The following is a 19,250-nucleotide window of genomic DNA, read 5'->3' on the forward strand; positions in this document are numbered from 1 at the left end:
AATTAACAATATTTCTAGGTCACTAAAGGAATTAAAGGTTATTTTTACAGTTTTGTGTGCTTTACGAATTTATTTTCAATGAATGTTATTTTTTAATCATAGAAATACACATATGATGATACAATATTTTCCATTTTGAAAAAGGAAATCATTTATTTTCAAGTAATATTTTCTGACTAATTTGCATGTAATAGTTATTGCAAGTCAATCAGCCATTTTATCTGTTGCACAAGTATTTAATAAGCATTAACTATAACCAAAACTCTATCTCACATTGGAGACCAGCTGGGCATATTTACATTATTCATATTAAGGTAGGTCAGATAGGAAAGGTGATTTGGAATGAGGGGTTAGATTGGCCCCATTGGTTTGAACAGAACTTGGACGTTTGCTAGAGTTGTACAGACCAAAAAAGGTATTTTATCCTCGTGAGCAAATAAGGAGGTAATGTTTCATGACAATAGCAGGTTGGAACTAGGACAAATTATTATTTTGCCCATGTGATAATTTAAATTAACACAGTTTCTGCATCCTTCTCTTTTCAGTTTATAATAAATCTTGGAGATTTCCTTATATTAGTAAAAAATAGTGTTTTTCTCTACTTTAGTGACTGTAGAGTATTCCTTTATACATATGTCCCATGATTATATTATGAGTACCTGATAGATGACTTTAGATTTCTTTCAAGTTTTTGCCATTACAACAATGCTGCAACAAATATCCTAATACATATGTGACTTTCTACTAGGGCAAATATATCTGTACGGTAGATTCCTGACATGTGGGCTTGCTGAGTCAGAGGGTTTTGTGCATTTAAAATTGTGATATGTGAGGTTGGACAATTAAGTTCATGAACTCATCCTAGAAAAAGTGCTACATACCTTATTGCTGAATATCACTATGGTCACTTTCGAAGTACTCCCCTTGGGAAACTATGCACCAATGCTAGCACCTAGTCCACCCTTCAAAGCAATTTTGGAACTCTTTTTCTGGAATGGCCATCAGAGCTGTCATCATATTACTCTTGATGTGCTGAATGTTATCAAAGTATCTTCCTTTCAATATTTCCTTTCTCTTTGAGTGAAAAAAGAAGTCATTGGGGGTCAGATCAGGTGAGTAGGGAGGGTGTTCCAATACAGTTATTTGTTTACTGGCTAAAAACTCCCTCACAGACAGTGCCATGTGAGCTGATGCGTTGTTGTGATGCAAGAGCCATGAATTGTTGGTGAAAAGTTCAGGTCGTCTAATTATATTTCACACAGCCTTTCCAGTACTTCCAAGTAGTAAACTTGGTTAACTGTTTGTCCAGTTGGTACAAATTCATAATGAATAATCCCTCTGATATCAAAAAAGGTTAGCAACATCATCGCAACAAGTTGATGAACTTAATTGTCACATCCCGTATAATTGTACCAATTTGCACTGTCATTAGCAAATGTGAGAGATTGCTTGTTTCCCCAAACCCTTGCCATCCTAGTATGCCAGCAAATGCTTGATTTCTTACTTATTTTAGAAGTGAAACTGGTAACTCATAGTTTTAATTTGTACATCTCCTTATTACCAGCAAATATAAACATCTTTATTTTCTTCTAATTTTTCTTTTTTGTGCTCATTTTTTCATGAAGTTATTGCTCTTTTTATCACTGATCTGTAAAGGGTTCCTTAGAGCATGAACAAATTATCTCCTTGACTAACATAAATTATAAATGTTCTCTTCACCTGCCATTTGTCGTATTGCTATGCTTATATATTTTAATAAAGAATTTCATTATTTTATGTAGGTGAATTTATTCATTTTTTATGTCTTTCATGTTACACTTAAAAGGGGCCTCTTTATCACAATATTATTTTTTAAAGCTCAGATATATTAGGTAAGCTTTTAGTTCTATTTTTCACATCTTACCTTGATCCACCTGAAATTTATTTTGGTAAAGCATATAACAGAGGCTCCAATGTTATATTTTTTCATATGAATACCTGTAGTACAAATACTATTCACTGAATATTCCATAATTCTTCCTTTACTGCAAAACACTAGGTCTAGGGCCCGCCCGGTGGCTCAGGCGGTTGGAGCTCCATGCTCCTAACTCCGAAGTCTGCCGGTTCAATTCCCACATGGGCCAGTGGGCTCTCAACCACAAGGTTGCCAGTTCAATTCCTCAAGTCCCGCAAGGGATGGTGGGCTATGCCCCCTGCAACTAGCAATGGGTGGCTGGACCTGGAGCTGAGCTGCGCCCTCCACAACTAAGACTGAAAGGACAACAACTTGAAGCTGAATGGCACCCTCTACAACTAAGATTGAAGAGACAACAACTTGACTTGGAAAAAAGTCCTGGAAATACACACTGTTCCCCGATAAAGTCCTTTTCCCCTTCCCCGATTTAAAAAAAACACACAAAAAACAGGTCTGTCATATACTAAATTCCCATATGAGTTTCAGTCCTCTTCTAAACTTTCTTTCTTTTTTGAAAGCTTATAAGAGTTTATTTGAGCCAAACTGACGACAATTGCCAGAAAGCAAAATCTCAACGGATTGAGAAAATGTTCCCCCTCTTCTAAACTTTCAAGTCTGTTTTTGTAGCTGTTTAAATATTTAGGTGTCAGTACAGTGTGCTAATTATTGGACTGTTTTATCATATAATTACAATGAGTCCCCCTACATTTGTCATCTTGATGATTATCCAAATTATAATCCAATGTAATTATCCAAAGTAGTTATCCAAATTATTGCTTTTGGTTTTTATATACCTAGTTTAAAATACGTATTTCTTCCACCAAAAATATATTTAGTCATATTTATTTGAGTCATATTAAATGTATTCATCACTTATAAAGACTGACATTTTTATTTCTATCGGTTTTTATAAACTTTTGTTTCTTTCAGTAACACTAATATTTCTTCATATGAATGTTACCTACTGGTTGATAATTTTATTCTAAAGTATTTCATTTGTTTTGATATTGCAAATTTGGTTTTACTTCCATTACATTTTCTAACTTGTTTCCCATTTCTTTAATTATTTCAATTAACATGCAATTTATTTTCTGAATCGCAGGTCCAGATATTCCTTGGAAATTACTTTTTATTTTTAAAGTTTTCATTGAATGAAAAAGCATGACACGTATACCTGAAAAGTGAGCCAAAGCATTACACTATTAAAACAAAAAAAGTCTCATTTTCTAAATTCCTTAACAGGAATTCTAAAGCCTATTTCATTTATGGGCTCAGAATTTGTGTTCCCCTACATCATCTATCTTGGCAGTACAATATAGCCCCATAAGGAATACAATGCCAGCTTTACCAAGGGACTGTGAAAGCAATGAGTTTTCATTGCTTTTAGTTCTTTCAATCTATTTTTTGCAGTTGATATTGCTGTTTCTTTACTCAGATTTCTTTTTAAATACTTCATTAAGCCATTCTTCTTGCTTTTAAAAATTCCCTGTCATCAAGAGTTGAGATTTTGTATTTAATGTCAGCAGCTAAGTATGTGTATCTATTTCCCTAGCACGTTAGAGTTCTCTTTGGAGGGATCGTCCAATGATTTAAACCTTTCTAGGAGTCCCTCACTATCTTCTCACTAGGGGTGGGAAGAGGCTGTTAATAAGTGAGGCCTGAAAACTATCCCTATAATGTGTCAAATAACGCTCTTTGAGAAGTAATGTAAGTTTGATGCTATAATAATTAATTCTCAATTCCAATTGAGGTTAAGTGGTCACTTATATCAACAAAAAGCAATGGAATGCTGACCCTGTGTGGAAAATTGATTATGAAGTTCCAAGGTGGGTCAAAGAATTTTCTTCTGTGCTTTATAGTAGGGTGACATAGGCCGATCTAGAAACAAATGCAGCACAATTTAGAGCTTTCAACATCGGGTATTTCATATCAGGTTAACTCTGACACTTTCAAGATTGGGTGGATCTATTTCAGATGTCTCTGATGGTTGCAGCAAGAATCCTATTACACAGTTACTTAAACTTTATAGATCAAGAGGAGTAAGGAAGGCTCTATTCAATTGGGGCACTATGAGACCATGCTAATCACTCTCACTCATTCTTGTTTTTCCCAAGCCATGCTTTTGCCGTGTGTCAGGGAGTTGGGATTATTCTAGCAAATCCCATTTTGAGGGCCACCTGGACTCAAGAATCTCCAAGACCACTCCTTCAGTTCAATGATTCGCTAGAAGGACACTCAGAACTCAGAGTTTTATGCATGAAGTTACAGTTCATTACAGTGAAAGGCTACAAATTAAAACCAGCAAAAGCAAAAGGCACATAGATTAGAATTCAGGAGTGACCAGGCACACTTACAATTGTCTTCTCCCAGGAGAGTTGTACAGACAGCACTTAGTTCTTGAAGAAACAATGTGTGACCACATGTATGGGATATTGCCAACAAGGGCAGCTCACCCAAGACTTGGCCTCCAGTTTTAGAATTGTAGGCAGTCATGGAGGAATGGAATGCTCAGGTGACAGATCTTAGTTACTTAGTCTCCAGTCCCTTCAGAGATCAAACGGATAAAGTACACCAAGCCCTTTACCAAAAATCAGATTGTCAGCATAAATTATCTGGTGTGGTCCAAGGCCCCCATGTATGCAAAACATTCTCATTAGGCCAGCTATTCCAGGGGCTTGGAGGTTTTCTTCCAGGAGCCAATCAAGGGCCAGACCTTTCCTTGTAATGTGAAGGACCCCCAAAACTACTGAGTTAACCTTTATTGGAAAGGTTGTAAGAATGTGGAAAGTGATGTCTTGAAAATGTAAAATGAAAGATTTGGTCACCTTACTGGAAAGTGTGTCAGTATTTTCTTCTTGACCTTTTAAAATATAAACATTCTTTATCTGAAATATGTAATTATCTAGGCACTAGTAAAATATGCTGTGTGAAATATATTTTTTAATTGCATCATTTTATTTCATTGTGATTTTTTTGATTAGCGACTTCCAATCTAATTAGCTATTCTTCTCAGTACACAGCGAGAGGAGCATTTGATAATGAAGACAAGTATGTGAGCCTTGAGAAATATTAACACTGATTGTAACCTAGACATTTGTTTCAGGGTACAAATTGGTCTAAGGTCATTTGGTCCAGCTTTGAGCCTGAATTTTCTTAGTGAGCTTAAACGCTAGTCCCTGGAGTATTTCAGGTAAAACAATAATGCATGAAAATGAATTACCTATCACTTTTCAACAATTACCATTAACATGGGCCTCAATCCATTTCAAATAAAAATTGACATCAAGCACTGAATCGCAACTCCTACAAAAACTTTCATCGCTCTCGCCGTGCTCTGATACCTGGAATCAGTTTCAAGGCATCCTTCCTTCAGGAACTCATCTTTGGTGATGGGGTGTTCCTCTATCTTTATTTTCATTATGAAATCCCACACAGTCCAAACAAAGTCTATATAGAAACTCACAAACTTAGTGATGTCCTCTAATGTATTTCTCTGGGTACTCTCAGCAGCACAGCTCGTTGGTCCATGGTGAGAGTTGGGGCAATGGCTATTTCCCGTCACACTTTTGTGACATTGGGTGTCTCAATAGTGGTCTCCAGTTTAGCCTATGGGGCAACAGACCCTACTGGTTGATCATTCAAAGGTATTATAGCCTGGGACGGTACTTTAGTCTACCTGGACAAGGTAGTTTTACTTGTTAGTAAATTAATCTGCTGCTTTAATGTTCCAGTTTTTCTTTTTAACAACCCTGCCATTTTCAGGTTGTAAGGGAGATGGAACCTCCATTCAATGTCATGTTCTTTTCCCCAGTCTTGCATATTATGACTCTCAATCTGTGGGGAGCCATGGTTGCAGTTAACTTTAAAGCCTTAACAGAATGGCTCAGTTTATACTTAACCTATTTCCTCCCCCTGAGGCAATTATCTCTGCCTACATCTGGAGAGTGCTTGCATGCTGCTCAGGAATGTGGTGGGAGTGGCCAGTTCCCAGAACTGAAGGCTGATGCCTATCAGGGCTATTGATAAGATAATTACATTTGGGAGTTTCAGTAAATTTTGTGTCTCCTGTGTTAAAGTTAAAGTTTTACTGTTAACTAGGTAATGCATTTTTGTACTTGTTAAACTGCACGTCCACAGAAGGTATAAATTCTGGGGACAGAATAAACTCAGCGTCTCCAGGATCACTGGGGTCCGCGATCGCCATCATCAAAGTGTGAGTGCCTTTTTTCATTCCCACTCCCCTTGTCAGGAACCGTTCGACTCGTGGTGGCAGGCCCGCTGCATCAATCCCTATCTATTTGATGAGGGCATCTATACATGGTACTCAGCTACTATAATCCCCTAATGGTGGCAGCCTGGTTTGTGTAGTGACACGGTAAAGCTTGGGTTAAACCAGACACAGGGTCCACACAAACCAAGGCATAAATAGAACCCTCACTCACAGGGAGGGGAACAGTATAAGCAATTTGCCAATCCCTTTCCAGTTGGGAACTCAGATGGATGGCCCAGACTCCTCTGGCAGTTGCCTTGGACATTGTTCAGAACAAACAGGATATGTTATTACTGCATTAACCAAATCACTGCATTTCAAGGGCAATCCAACATCCTTGGCAATACATCATCCCATCCGGGCACTGTGGTGGTCACTCTTTATATGCACCCAATCCGCTGTATCTACTGAAGGGTCAATTGCTAAGGCTTATACAGAACTAGGGCATCAGCTTCTGATTGCCCGGGGGGTATCAGTGCCCTGTGATCTGGGATGTGGAAAACAGTTAGGATTGCCTCGGTTTCCTCAAATGTCCCTCCACTCATTGTGACTCCACAAGAGCCCATTCATGAATCATGCCCCCGTCAACTTCCCCTTGTCTAAGCCATAGGGTTAATCTCTTTAGGGCAGCCCAGCTGTTAGTGTAATGGGTTAATGGCCAGGGCTCATGAGTGATCACCAGGAAAAAAAATACTCTGAATTCAGCCCACTGGTTGTTGTGATTCGTTCCTTCCTGAGAGGCTCCACTTGGAGGAGCGTGTGTACACTGCTAGGAACTGTTGCTCTGTGGAAGTATGTTAGGTTCTTCCCCCTTCCAGAGATGGCTGCAGGATCCTAGGGGTATCCTCCTTTTCTGTAGTCTCTGCCACAGTGCCTGACCCATACTTTCCAGAGTCTCAGACACAGCTAATTCAGATGGTGGCCCTGCTTGGGAGATACTCAGAGCTTTAAGCTGCTTTACTAGTATTTTTGCCTTCTCAAAGGTGGCTTGCTGCTCTTATGTCCAGTGCCATATGTGTGCCCTTTACCAGGTGGCCTAAGGGATGAAAGTAATGTGCTAGGTGGGGAGTAAATTCCTGTAAAGCCGCAAAATCCCTGCAAGGCTTGCACCTCTTTTATATTCTTCAAGGTTTGATAAGCTTGTATTTTATCAAACACAGCTTTTGGGACAATAAGCATCTCACCCAAACAAATGACTCTCAAACCTTCACAGCAGTGCTAGGCCTTAAATTTTTGGTGGGTTCACCACCCATCTTTTCTCTTGCAGATGTTTCAGCAAAGCCTTCAGTGTCCTGCAGTAGGCACAGGTCTTCACTTGCAAACAATATATCATCAATGTAATAGGCCTGGTTTACTGATGTGGGGAAGCAGAGTAGGGACCGGTCTCTGGCTGCCATCCTATGACATATTGCAGGGCTGTGCAGGTAGTCTTGGGAAGTACTTTAAAAGTCTATCATTCTCCCTCCTATGTGAAGGCAAATTGATCTTAGTTATCAGAAACCTCTACGTGTCAGTCTCTTCTGTGAATCTCTTTGAAAGATGGAGCATCAGTACAGGCAAAACTATCAGAGTGGTACCGAACTCAGGTTTGTCTGCTTGCCCCTCATGAGCCAAAGATCAAGAGACAAGGGTTGGTAGAAAGAAAAGTAGATTTATTCAAAATGCTGGCATTCCTGGAAGATGGCAGACTATTGTCTGAAAGACCATCTTCCCTATTCCTAGAACAGTGAGAAGGTTACATAGGAACACAAGAAGAAGCAGAGAAAAGGAAAGGGGAAGTTAGTCGTGTGACTTGTTAGGGAGGATGTCTCCTGGGGTCTGGTTTGTTCCATGATGGTTATCTTGAACGTGCCTTAGGAGTGAATCATATGTCATCTGACAGAAAGTCACAGTCCACGATTGCAGCCTGGTTGCTAGTGTCTGCATGTCTGAGTGCTGATTCAGTTTCTTGCAAGTTAGTGTTCTGCTGATTAACTAGATTAAAGGGGTTTGCATGTACCCTTGGGAAAGCAGAACAATTAAATCAGACAGTGAGGGAAAGAAACAAAGAAGATAAAAAAATAATAATAACCACAACATAAAGTAAATCAAACTATTATTTAGTAAACCAAACAAGATTGCTAAATCCTTAAAGGTATACAGTCACCCTTACAAAGGTAAAACAATAACTATCTTTAAATGACAAAATACTTAAAAACCGGTCATGGTTAAAAATCTGGTTCGATTTCATGTACACACACAAAAAAAATGATGTAATTAACTTAGCTATCCATTCCAATTTTAGTCAGCTTAACCATAGATAACATTTCTTTCTCAAGATCCCTTTTCCACAAAACTTCTGCAACTTTCTTTTGGCTTTTGTGCTATCTTTTCCTTTCTTGTTTTAAAATATTTATTTTACTATAGGACAAAATTACTTTCTTTTCTTCCTTTACCAAAAACAAAACAAAACAAAAGTGTCCTTTATACCTTTCTTTATCCAAAACATGTTCTATGTTTCTTTCCTTGAACAAAACTGTGTATCCTTTGTTCATACCTTCTTTAATAGAAAATATACATTCTACTTTCTATATACAGTCATTTTCCTTTATCCTTATTATTTTCTAGTAGTTTTGTACCCCCCCCAAAAAAAAAAAAGTAGCCTTTTACAAATGAATTTTAGCAAGGGAACTGGTATAGCATTCTATTTTAAGGGCCTCTTTTTTTTCCCTTCAGTTTCTAAGGACACTGTTTTGGTTAGCTACTGGGGTGTTTACATTTAAGAGACAGGATAAGGTTTACAACTTGGAAAGATGGAAAGAGTGCAAGTTTTCTTAGGTTTTGGGGTTTGGGGTTATTGCTATTTAAAATGTCTTTGTATTGGGGACAGAAAGCCTGAGGCACTCCATCCATTTCAATCTCCATAACATCCTCCCCTTTGCTCAACTCACTTTCCCAAGAATTCCACCTCCTAATGTCCTAATCAGGCTTTGTCACACGGCCTCATAACTTAATCCCAGGCACTCTGTGCCCTCTTAGCTTTGCAAAACTGCGTGCTAAGGTCTCCAACTTATTATCCTACTCTCTCACTTGGTCTGCCAGGCCCCCCAAAAAACACATGAATAAATAAAACAAAACAAAAACAGACTCATAGATATAGAGATCAAGTTGATGGTTGTCAAAGGAGAAGGGGATGGGGAGATGGGAATACAAAATTTAAAAACAAAAGAAGTGAGTGATGCTGTAAAAGTGTGTAAAATATTTAATACAGTCCTCAGAACAGAGTAGGTTTACTGTATGTGGACAAGTATTTCTATAGCAAATTTTTTCAGTCCTGAGCTATCTTAGGGACACAAATGCAATAAATTAAATCTAACAAATAATTGTTGGGTATCTATTAAATGCCAGGTACTACATCTGTTGATGTTGTTGGGGAAGGGGACAATTACCCCCCACCACCACACCCTTTAGTTCTGATAGGTCGGCCAGTAAAGGAACACGCATGGTCAGGCAAGTTAAGAAAGTTTTTATTGTAAGACAGCAAAGTATATTGGGCTAAGCAAAAGATGGCTACAGCCCGGGCTGAATCTAGAGGAGATTGCAGCCCCGAAGGAGGGGGTGAGGAGGGTTTTATAGAGGCTGTGTGGATAGGGTGGCATTGTTTGAACAGAAAATGCTCACTGCCTGTAAGCCAGTAGCTGTTTTGTGGCGTTTTCTGTTATCGCAAGTTTGGCTCTGTCTGCAGGTGCAGGCCCACAGACATTTTGTGGTTTTCTTGCAGACATGGCTCTGTCTGTAAGTCAAGGTCTCTGAGACCTAACATTCAGAGACCTAACATTAAGTCAAGGTCTCTAACATTCAGAGACCTAACAAGTTCTTATGGCTGGACAATAATAAAGCAATGTAATTTGATTTATAAGTTGTTCACTGGGAAATAATTTGATAAGAAATTTTGCGGGTTCCAGGGAAAACCAATTTTCTTTTAGTTCCCTAATTATCCTCTGTCTACACATATGTCCCATTTGGTGGGAGATAAGTACAAGCCATAAAGTCAACAGAAAAGGAGCTACAGGAAATCCATTTGGCCTGATATATAATCCATCTCATAATGGTTTGGCCCACTATTGTATCTATTTTTTGCTACTGGACTGTGGGACATTTGCCTGGTAGTTAATAATATTAATTACAGACAAAGGCAGGTTTAAAAATTGGGTAGACGAAGAATAAGGTGGTCCCTTTTGAGCTGCATATTTAGCAGTTTTGTAAGCCCTGTTATTTCCTAAAGATATAGTATCAGTCTTCTTAGTATAGTCAAAACAGTAAACAATAGCAATTTTAGAAGGAAGGTAAAAAGGTTGTAATAGGGCAGCACGTACAGGTCCATTGGCAATAGGAATACCTGCGGAAGTTAAGAACCCATGGGATTCCAAATACAAAACTCAGATCATGACAGAACCCCCAAGTCATTCCTCATGCTCTCATTCCAGCTTAACCAACTCCCATTTCTGCCCATCAAAGATAAGTTCTATCCTGCTTTAGCATTTTATTTAAGTGGAATCATAAACGATGTATGCTTTAGTACATAGTGTATTTCTTCCATATTGTACTTTTCAGATTAGTCCATAATTTTATGTATAGTTGTAGATCATTGATTCCCATTGCTATATGGTATTTTATCCTATGAATACAGCGTAATTTACTTATCCATACAAGTGTTGATGGACATTTGAGCATTGTGTAGTTTTTAGATTATTATGAAAATTCTTGCACATATCTTTTAGTTCACATATGTGAAAATTCTTCTTGTGCATGTACATAGAAAAGGATTTCTGTAAAGACATGTTCAGCATGAGCAGATACTGTCAAGCAATTTGAGAGTTGCACTAATTTATATTTTCACTAGCAGTGTAGAGCATTCTAGATGCTCCACAACCTCAGCAACTTTGATATTGTCTGCCTGTTTTCTAATTCGGTGTATGTGTAGTGCTAACACATTGTGATTTTAATTGTGCTTATTTTTATATGTTTATTGGCCATTTGCTATCCCTTTTCAGTATTTTGTTAGAAAAAATGTCATCTGATATGTAGCTGGTTGAACTGGTTGTAACATTTCTTTTTTCACATGACCTTTTCTTTTGAGATCTGTGTGTGGATGTGCGTATTCAATAGCTGTTACTGGGTATGGAGCTAACGTTTGGATTTGCCCACTGAAACACATTTAGACTGCTTTCATTTTCTCAATATTTATAAGATCATCCTTAGTTTTTAGGAGCACATAGTGTGTAGCTCATCCTCCAGTACTTACCTCAGAGCCATTCTCCCCAGGAACCCAGTCTCCAAGACACTCTGTCTTGACAGGTGACATAGTAAAGAACTTAGAACAATCTAAGAAATGTGGCTGAACCTCCATTCCTTCCCTAAGTATTCCCTTTCAGAGCTCTTTTCTTTTGTTTGTTTGCTAGTTCATGATGAATTTCTTCACTCTGCTGAGATCATTTATTGGACTAAAAACCCATATCTCCAATTCCAACATACTGTCTCAAATTTCACAGCCTCCCAAAGGGTAAAAGCAGAGCAAGGAGTCATTGCCATTATTTCTTGTGACATTTGGTTGTTTTCAAGGGCTAGTTGAGGTCATGCTGTGTCCTTGTCTGATTGCCTGCATCATGACTTTTGCAGTCGTGGTGAAGATGGCCTCACCTTCTATATGGTAATTCAATCTGGGATAGAGCTGCATATAGCACCTCCTAGAACTCCACTGCCAAATGCAACACTATCCAAAAAGCTTCTATGAGTGTAAGAAATTGTACTGAAGATAGGAGAGGACATACTTTTTCCGAAGATTTCTTTGCCCATCATAACTTTGAAGGGAACCGTGAGCTCTTCACTACACTGAAGCCCAGTCTCTTTCTACCTTGCTAGCTCCACCCTCCTCCCCCTATTCTGTTGTGTTCTGTCCTTTACTCACTAGCTTGCTTTTAGGAGCAATTAAACTTTCTCTAACAAAGCAGTTGACCACCTTTTTTTTTTTTTTTTTATTGCTTAGGTTTCTGCTGCCACTTACAGCCTTGTAGCCTCCCGCTCTGCTCCAGTAGGCATATTAACGAATTTTTGCAAATATGCACATTTCCCTTTCTATCAAGAACCAGGGGTCAGATGTTAAAATAATAAACCTTGTTTTATCATTTTATAATATGTTATCACAATATCTATTCTGCTGTGAAAAGAAGGAGGCTGTATGTAAAACTCTCTAAGAGTTCAAATAGCATACGGGTAACTTTGCTTTGGAAACTGTGTGGCAAAATGTACCACAGGAGGACAAGGGATGCAGCTGAAATTAAAATCCTATTTCCAATTACACGACTCTGGAATTTTAGGGAAGTTCTCAGACAAGCAGCGTTGCACTTTTGAACTTTTCTGACCCGTGAAATACAACTGGCTCCAATGGAAGGAGACTGTGGTGTCTAAAGACCACACGCTAGCAAGAATCATTTACTTGTCTAAACACATTTTACACATCCTGCTGTGCATTTAGTTTTCCAAAACCAGCTTCCTGTTTTGCATCTAGAGAAAGGTGGTTGATTTCCTGCAAATGAACCTGTGAGCAAAGTAGTTCTCCATTGCTTTCAGTTTCAATCTGAATTACATTTCCTCCAAATGCCTGTCCAGTGGCCTTGAATGACATAAGGGATTGCTTTTCTGGTTGGAAACATTTATACTAGATCATTTTAAAACTGAATTACTGCTCACCCTCAACTTGCAGAATGTTTGATATGCATATCAATTATTATCTCACTAAAGCCAGAAAAAAGTAATGACTGGAAGTGTGTGCAATTTGGAGAGATCCAGGGGAGAAACATTACATTTAAGAGTTCCAGCTCCTTGTTGTTTTTCAAGAGCAAGTATCTGGCACATAGCATTTTAAATCTTTTACACACAGCCTGATAATTTTAAGAAGCCACCGGTTGGCCTATTTTTAGGGCTGACTGCATGTCCAGGAAGAATCAGTTGGGGCAGTCCTAAGTCACGTCCATGCAGTAGTCATGGTGAATTTTTTAAAACAAAAATTAAATCATGTCACTTTTTCTACACCAAAGTCTTATAAGCTTGCATTCCTCATACCAGGGCTGCAAGATCCTACAATCTGGCTCCTGCAGCCCCCTCTCGTCATCATCTGTTATGTCAGCTTCAGCACGTGGGCCTTTATTCTCATACCAAACATACCAACTTTTTACCAGTCAGGAATCGTTTTGTACACAAACTTCCCTTCTGCATGGAACTCATGTCTTTCATTTCTTTCCGATTTGTGCTCATACTGAAAATTCATCTTAAATCTCATTTCACCAGGGGAAGACTTCTGACTGACTAATCTGAATTGGATTTCTTTCTATACTTATGGCATGCTGTACTATTCCTTTACAATGCTTATCAGAAATTCAATATTACATTTACTTGTATAACTTGTTTTAATGTCATATTTGAACTAAAAACTGTATGAGCACAGGGACCGTGGCTGTTATGCTAACCGCAGAATCCTCAGTGCCTAGCACATGATCAGTGGTCAACACTTCTTGAGCGATAAAATGCAACCACTGAGAACTTCCCACTTTGATGTCAGTCAGGAACGTATGCCTTTGCTCTCTACTTTGTAACGTTGGAAAATCCATTGACCATACACAAAATGTGAACTGATGATGTTGTCCTCTTTTTGGTATTTTATTTGTTGCTGCCATCATCACTAATATTATCTGTGTTAGGTTTGCCTTTCATGGTTATGTGACTCCAAAGAAAAACTGTCTCTGTGACAAATATGTAAAACCAAGGAAGCTTAGGGATTTTGCTTAGATTTGTTTTGTGCTGCTACTGAGAGTTTTTGGATTTTTGTTCTGAGTTCAATTATTTACTCAATATCATTCTGAATAAAAAAGAAAAGAATGAACATTGAAAAAAAATTAATAGAATACGGCCTACTTCCTTACCAACTGATAAGGGGAACAAAAGAGACCTGAGGTAGTACAGCATGAGTCAGTGGGTTGACTCGTGTTACTTTTATTTTCTACACAGAGAGGTAGCTTAAACATATCTTGAGGCAAAGAAGACATCTGCATCACACGTTGACAAGTGGCCCCTTCTTCCCTGCGTTTTTCTAGCCACTGTGGCTGTTTAGACCCTGAAAGACCTATTTTGAGATTCAGATGTGATTCAATAGACACGGTTTTACTTTTATTTTCTACACAGAGAGGTAGCTTAAACATATCTTGAGGCAAAGAAGACATCTGCATCACACGTTGACAAGTGGCCCCTTCTTCCCTGCGTTTTTCTAGCCACTGTGGCTGTTTAGACCCTGAAAGACCTTTGCTCCAAGGAGGGATCAACTCCGGTGCTCTGTGTGCTACAGGGATCCCATGGGACCAGGCTGAAGCCAATTTCCACCTAGACGGCAGCCTCTTTAATTTTTATTGTCTTGCCCTTTTCTGCTTGCCCCTTCTACTGAAAAGCCCTCTCAATAATTTACTTGCATATGACTCTGTCTCTGAGGTTTTGCTTCTACAGAATCTGACCTATGACATTACTAATCCTGCTTTCTGGTTTAGTGTATGCAAACTTCATGTGACGGTTCCAAGGATGCCTTAAAAAGATGAGCATTCTACTGTTGTTGGGTGTAAGGTTCTACATTAATACATTAGGCCAAATGTCTTTGTCATGTTTTTAAAATGATTTCTAACTTTACTGACATTTTGGTCTGTGACTTTTCTGACTTACTGAGATGTGTTAAAATCATTTTTATATTTCCTAGTATGGAAATTAAATTCTTTTTCTGTTCTTTAATTGTTTATATTATCAATGACAATATTTAGAATTAAATCATGAAACTGAAAATTACTCACCTTGCAAAACACATCAAGGACTTTAGAACACTTCATCTGTATACCGACCCTCCTTGAATTATTTTATGTTAATTCTATCTTCTTGTTTTAATTCCAGCATACATTGTCGTGATTATTTCATGCCGTCAATATTTATTGACTACTTCACATATCGATTCCTGTGCTGCATCTTCCTTTGCTTTGTATTTCAGACTTTCTATTTGGGATCTCTGATGCTTAAACTGAAATATTTAGAACTTTTTAAGAGTCAGTCTGCTTGTAGCAAACTCTCCTCCAAATCTGAATTTTGGACACATTTTTGGAAAATTTTTATCTGCATGCATTTAGTTTAATAATTTTTTTTCCCACCTGCACTATTTCTTTCATGCACTATTGGTTGCCTTCCATTGATGTTACTGAGAAGTCAGCTTTCGCTATGTCTTGCTTTGAAGTAAGTAGGTGCATACTCTGTAGATGTTTTTAAGACATTCTCATTCAGATGCCATAATTTTTCTCTGATTGCCCAGAGGTAGATATACTTTTTTTTACTTTCATTAAATTCTGTGTCTGTACATGGATGGTTTTTAAAGTTCTGGAAAATTCTCTGACATTATATCTTCAAATATTGCTTTTTTGCCATTTCTCTTTCTTCATCTACTACTTCTGATTACGTGTTGTTATAACACCTGCTCCATCCTCTCTATTACCAACCTTTCACCCTAATCATTTTTTTTATATGTATGAGTATTCCAGCTCAATCAGTTTTTCTTCAATTGCGTCTAATTGGCTACTAAACATATTCTTTGCATTTTTCATTCAATTATTTGAATTTTTGTCTTTAAAAGTGCAATAGGCTCATTTTCAATGCATGATACAATCTTGTAATTTATCATTTCCTGCAGACAATTTCAAATTTGTCTTTATTTCTCTAAACATAGAGAACTTAAGTATTTTTAATGTGCTTTGATAATTCTGTGTCTAAAGACTCTAAAGGTCTCTACCAGCTCTCTGTTGTTTTTGCTTCCACCTATTCATGGTGGATCGCTGTACTGTGTACTTAGCTGTGTTGACTCTGAGTTCCTTTTTATCATCTTAGAGGAACCTTGGAACAAAAAGTTCCCAATATCACCAATTCAGACCTTGAGATCCTTCTTATTCCCCCCAAAACTCAATCCCCTACACCCTATCTTACAGTGCCTTCATACACCCTCCTCACTCTTTTTCTTCCCCTTCAGAATGCTCTCCCACTCTTCAGTTTCACTGATGACTAAATTAGTTGGATCTCCACCCTCTGTAGATGATGCACAATCCACTCCCACCACCTAATACCAACCAAGACTAAATCGAGGTAGTAGCATGTAAGCCTTGGTCTTGGTTCAAATGTATAACTAAAGATTTACCAAACTCCTAAAAGAAAAGAAAGAAATGTATTGACCATTTCAGGCTATCTTGGATGAGTAATCTCTGAGAGTCCCCAATTTATATCAACTTACCTACTTGTCTGTGGGACTGAGAGATGCCTCTCCTTGGTTTAAGAAAACTACATGGTATGCCATCTCAAAAGAGGGATCTCAAACCACTGCTGGGTCCAGGCAGAGAAAAAGAGTTAAGGAAAAACTTTTAGGAGCCATGTCAAAGTTCATTCTATTAAAACAGATTATGTCATGTATTCAAAATTGTAAACAAGTAAAAGGTAAAACTGTGGCAAATTATTGCCACAGATTAGAAACTATTTGGAAAGAGCACTCAGGGCTTGAAATTAATTACCAAACATCCTTTTCTCTGGCCACAGGCTTTTTGAATGGTCTAAGTCTTGAGCTTAGTGACATAACAAAAGAATGTCTACTGGTAAAATGTTGAGATGTCTGAACTTCAGACATTAGCCCAGCACTATTAGGGTAACATTTCTAATAAAATAGAAAATACAGAACCCAAGCGCATGGCTTTACAATGAAAACAAATAGAAGTTTAAATCAAGACAGGACCCTAAAGTATAGGCCCCCATTTCTTCTGTGAAGAAAAAGGCTGTCGAGTTTGGGAATGTCCAGCCCTCAAAAGGAGGAAAAACCCTAAATACCCTCTTCATGGGAGGAATACTTCACCTTTCCTCTGAGGAAGTAGATCTTCCCTGCCCTTAATTCTCACTTAATTTGCAAGGGGATATTTACCTTGTTAGTTGAAAGGCACCTTACCACATTTCTCACTGATATTGGGGTGACACATTCAACCCTTAACACTGATTCATTTTCACCCTCTTCCTCAGCGTCACCAAACATTGCCAGTGGTGGGGTTGGACAAGTTGCTCCATAAGCTACTTCCCAGTCCTTCGACATCTCTATAGATTCCCTTAAGGCTCAATACAATGTCCTGCTTAGCCCACCTACCCCAGAAACTTCATGAACTGGGGTAATAAAGTTTACTGTGCTCCTGAAGGACTCTTTTCACAAATCCCCTTGTTCATTTCCCTTACACCTGTATTTCCTAAGGCCTTTGTCTGACTTCCCTAAGCTCCTCCATCCTCTTCAGTCTAGTACCCACCTTACTGAGATCTTAAGCCAATTAGTGGGCAGGACTTCTCCTCTTTGGGGGCAAGAAATTCCACTGATATCAGACATTTAGGGTGTGTGGAACCCTATAACAGAATACTGTAATAGGTAAAGTAGACCCCTCCATGCTCTTCCCTAAAAATTCCCAACATATTTTAAAATCACAGGATACTTGTCAGACTCTGCCCAATAATTTGTAATCACTATGCACAACAACAGAAATACACATTCACAGCATCGATTACTCCCTAAACAATGCTATCTATTTTTATATACTTTGTAAGTTACCCATAGATTACAAGCTGCATGAGGACATGATCGTTGCCTTTCCCTCTTCACGGAATCCAGGACAAAGGCAGGTCAAAAAGAAGAATTTAACAAACTGCAAATAATTGAAACTAAGTATACCTTAATGAGTATTAGCAGAGATATGTGAATAAATTGTTCCATATTTTTGAAAGCCTTTTCATTTGCTCTTAAGACATCAATGCATGCTGATTTTTTAAAAGGAAATGAAAGTAATATTTTGAAGAGATATACGCACTGCCATGTTTATCACAACATTGTTCAAAATAGCCAGGACAATGAAACAATCTAAATGCCCATCAATGAATGAATGTATAAAAATATATGGTATATATACACAATTGAATATTATTTATCCATAGAAAGGACACGGATGGACCTTGAGCACATTACGCCAAGTGAGATAAGTCAGACAGAGAAAAACAAGTACTGTATGATATCACTTATGTGTGGAATCTAAAGTAGTTTTAAGCCTTTTTCTTTCTGTTCTTCAATCCGGGGCATCTCTGGAGGATTAGAACATCTGATTCCAGCTCTCAATGGGAACAGATATTTCTACAGAATACCTTGCTTTTCCATTAAACCCTATTATTTATTGGGTTCCTAAAAAAGCAAAGTCATTATTTCTTATGAACACCTGAAGCCACAGTCGGGTGTAACACTTTAAAATTTCCACTGCAAACGTGTTGAAATCCTCACGAAGGCACAGAGACTGTGACACATGTGGTCACATACAAGGGGGTACTTCACCAGAAATGTTTCTGTTGTTCTGCTAACCTTTAAATCACCTTGGAGACTTTAACCTGTTATCAAAAATCCGAACTGTGTATTGCCTCAAATCTTTGAAGTGTTCATGGTATTCTAGCAATTAAAAGCAATCATGCATGTGTCGACATTTTGTTTTTCCAGAGGATGCTTTCAGTACATTCTATGCCTAAACATACTCCAAGGAGATGTACAGAAAAACATGCAATTGTTCCTGTCCTCAGATTATTTTTATTTGAAAAAAAACAATACAAGACCCCAATTAGTTGCTCCTGGGTGAGGAATGCATTTAATACTTAGATCACAGGTAACCCTACTTTAACAGGGAGACTGTGATGTCTTTCCCATATCTAGTATCCCTGCCCCTTATATCCTGATTCCTAGCATCTTCAAATTGTTTGGGCATCACAATTTCCCCAAGACACAGGTACCAAGTAAATGGGCAGAATTCCCCTAAAAAAAGGACTGCGAAAATCATTATCATTATTCCTTGTCCCCCGGTTCAGGGCCCTTTGTCTTGGAATCCTGTCCACCCCACCAGAAGACAGGCTCAGGTTCTCATA

The sequence above is a fragment of the Rhinolophus sinicus genome, linkage group LG06 (assembly GCF_036562045.2).
Source record: "Rhinolophus sinicus isolate RSC01 linkage group LG06, ASM3656204v1, whole genome shotgun sequence".
Classification (NCBI taxonomy): Eukaryota; Metazoa; Chordata; class Mammalia; order Chiroptera; family Rhinolophidae; genus Rhinolophus; species Rhinolophus sinicus.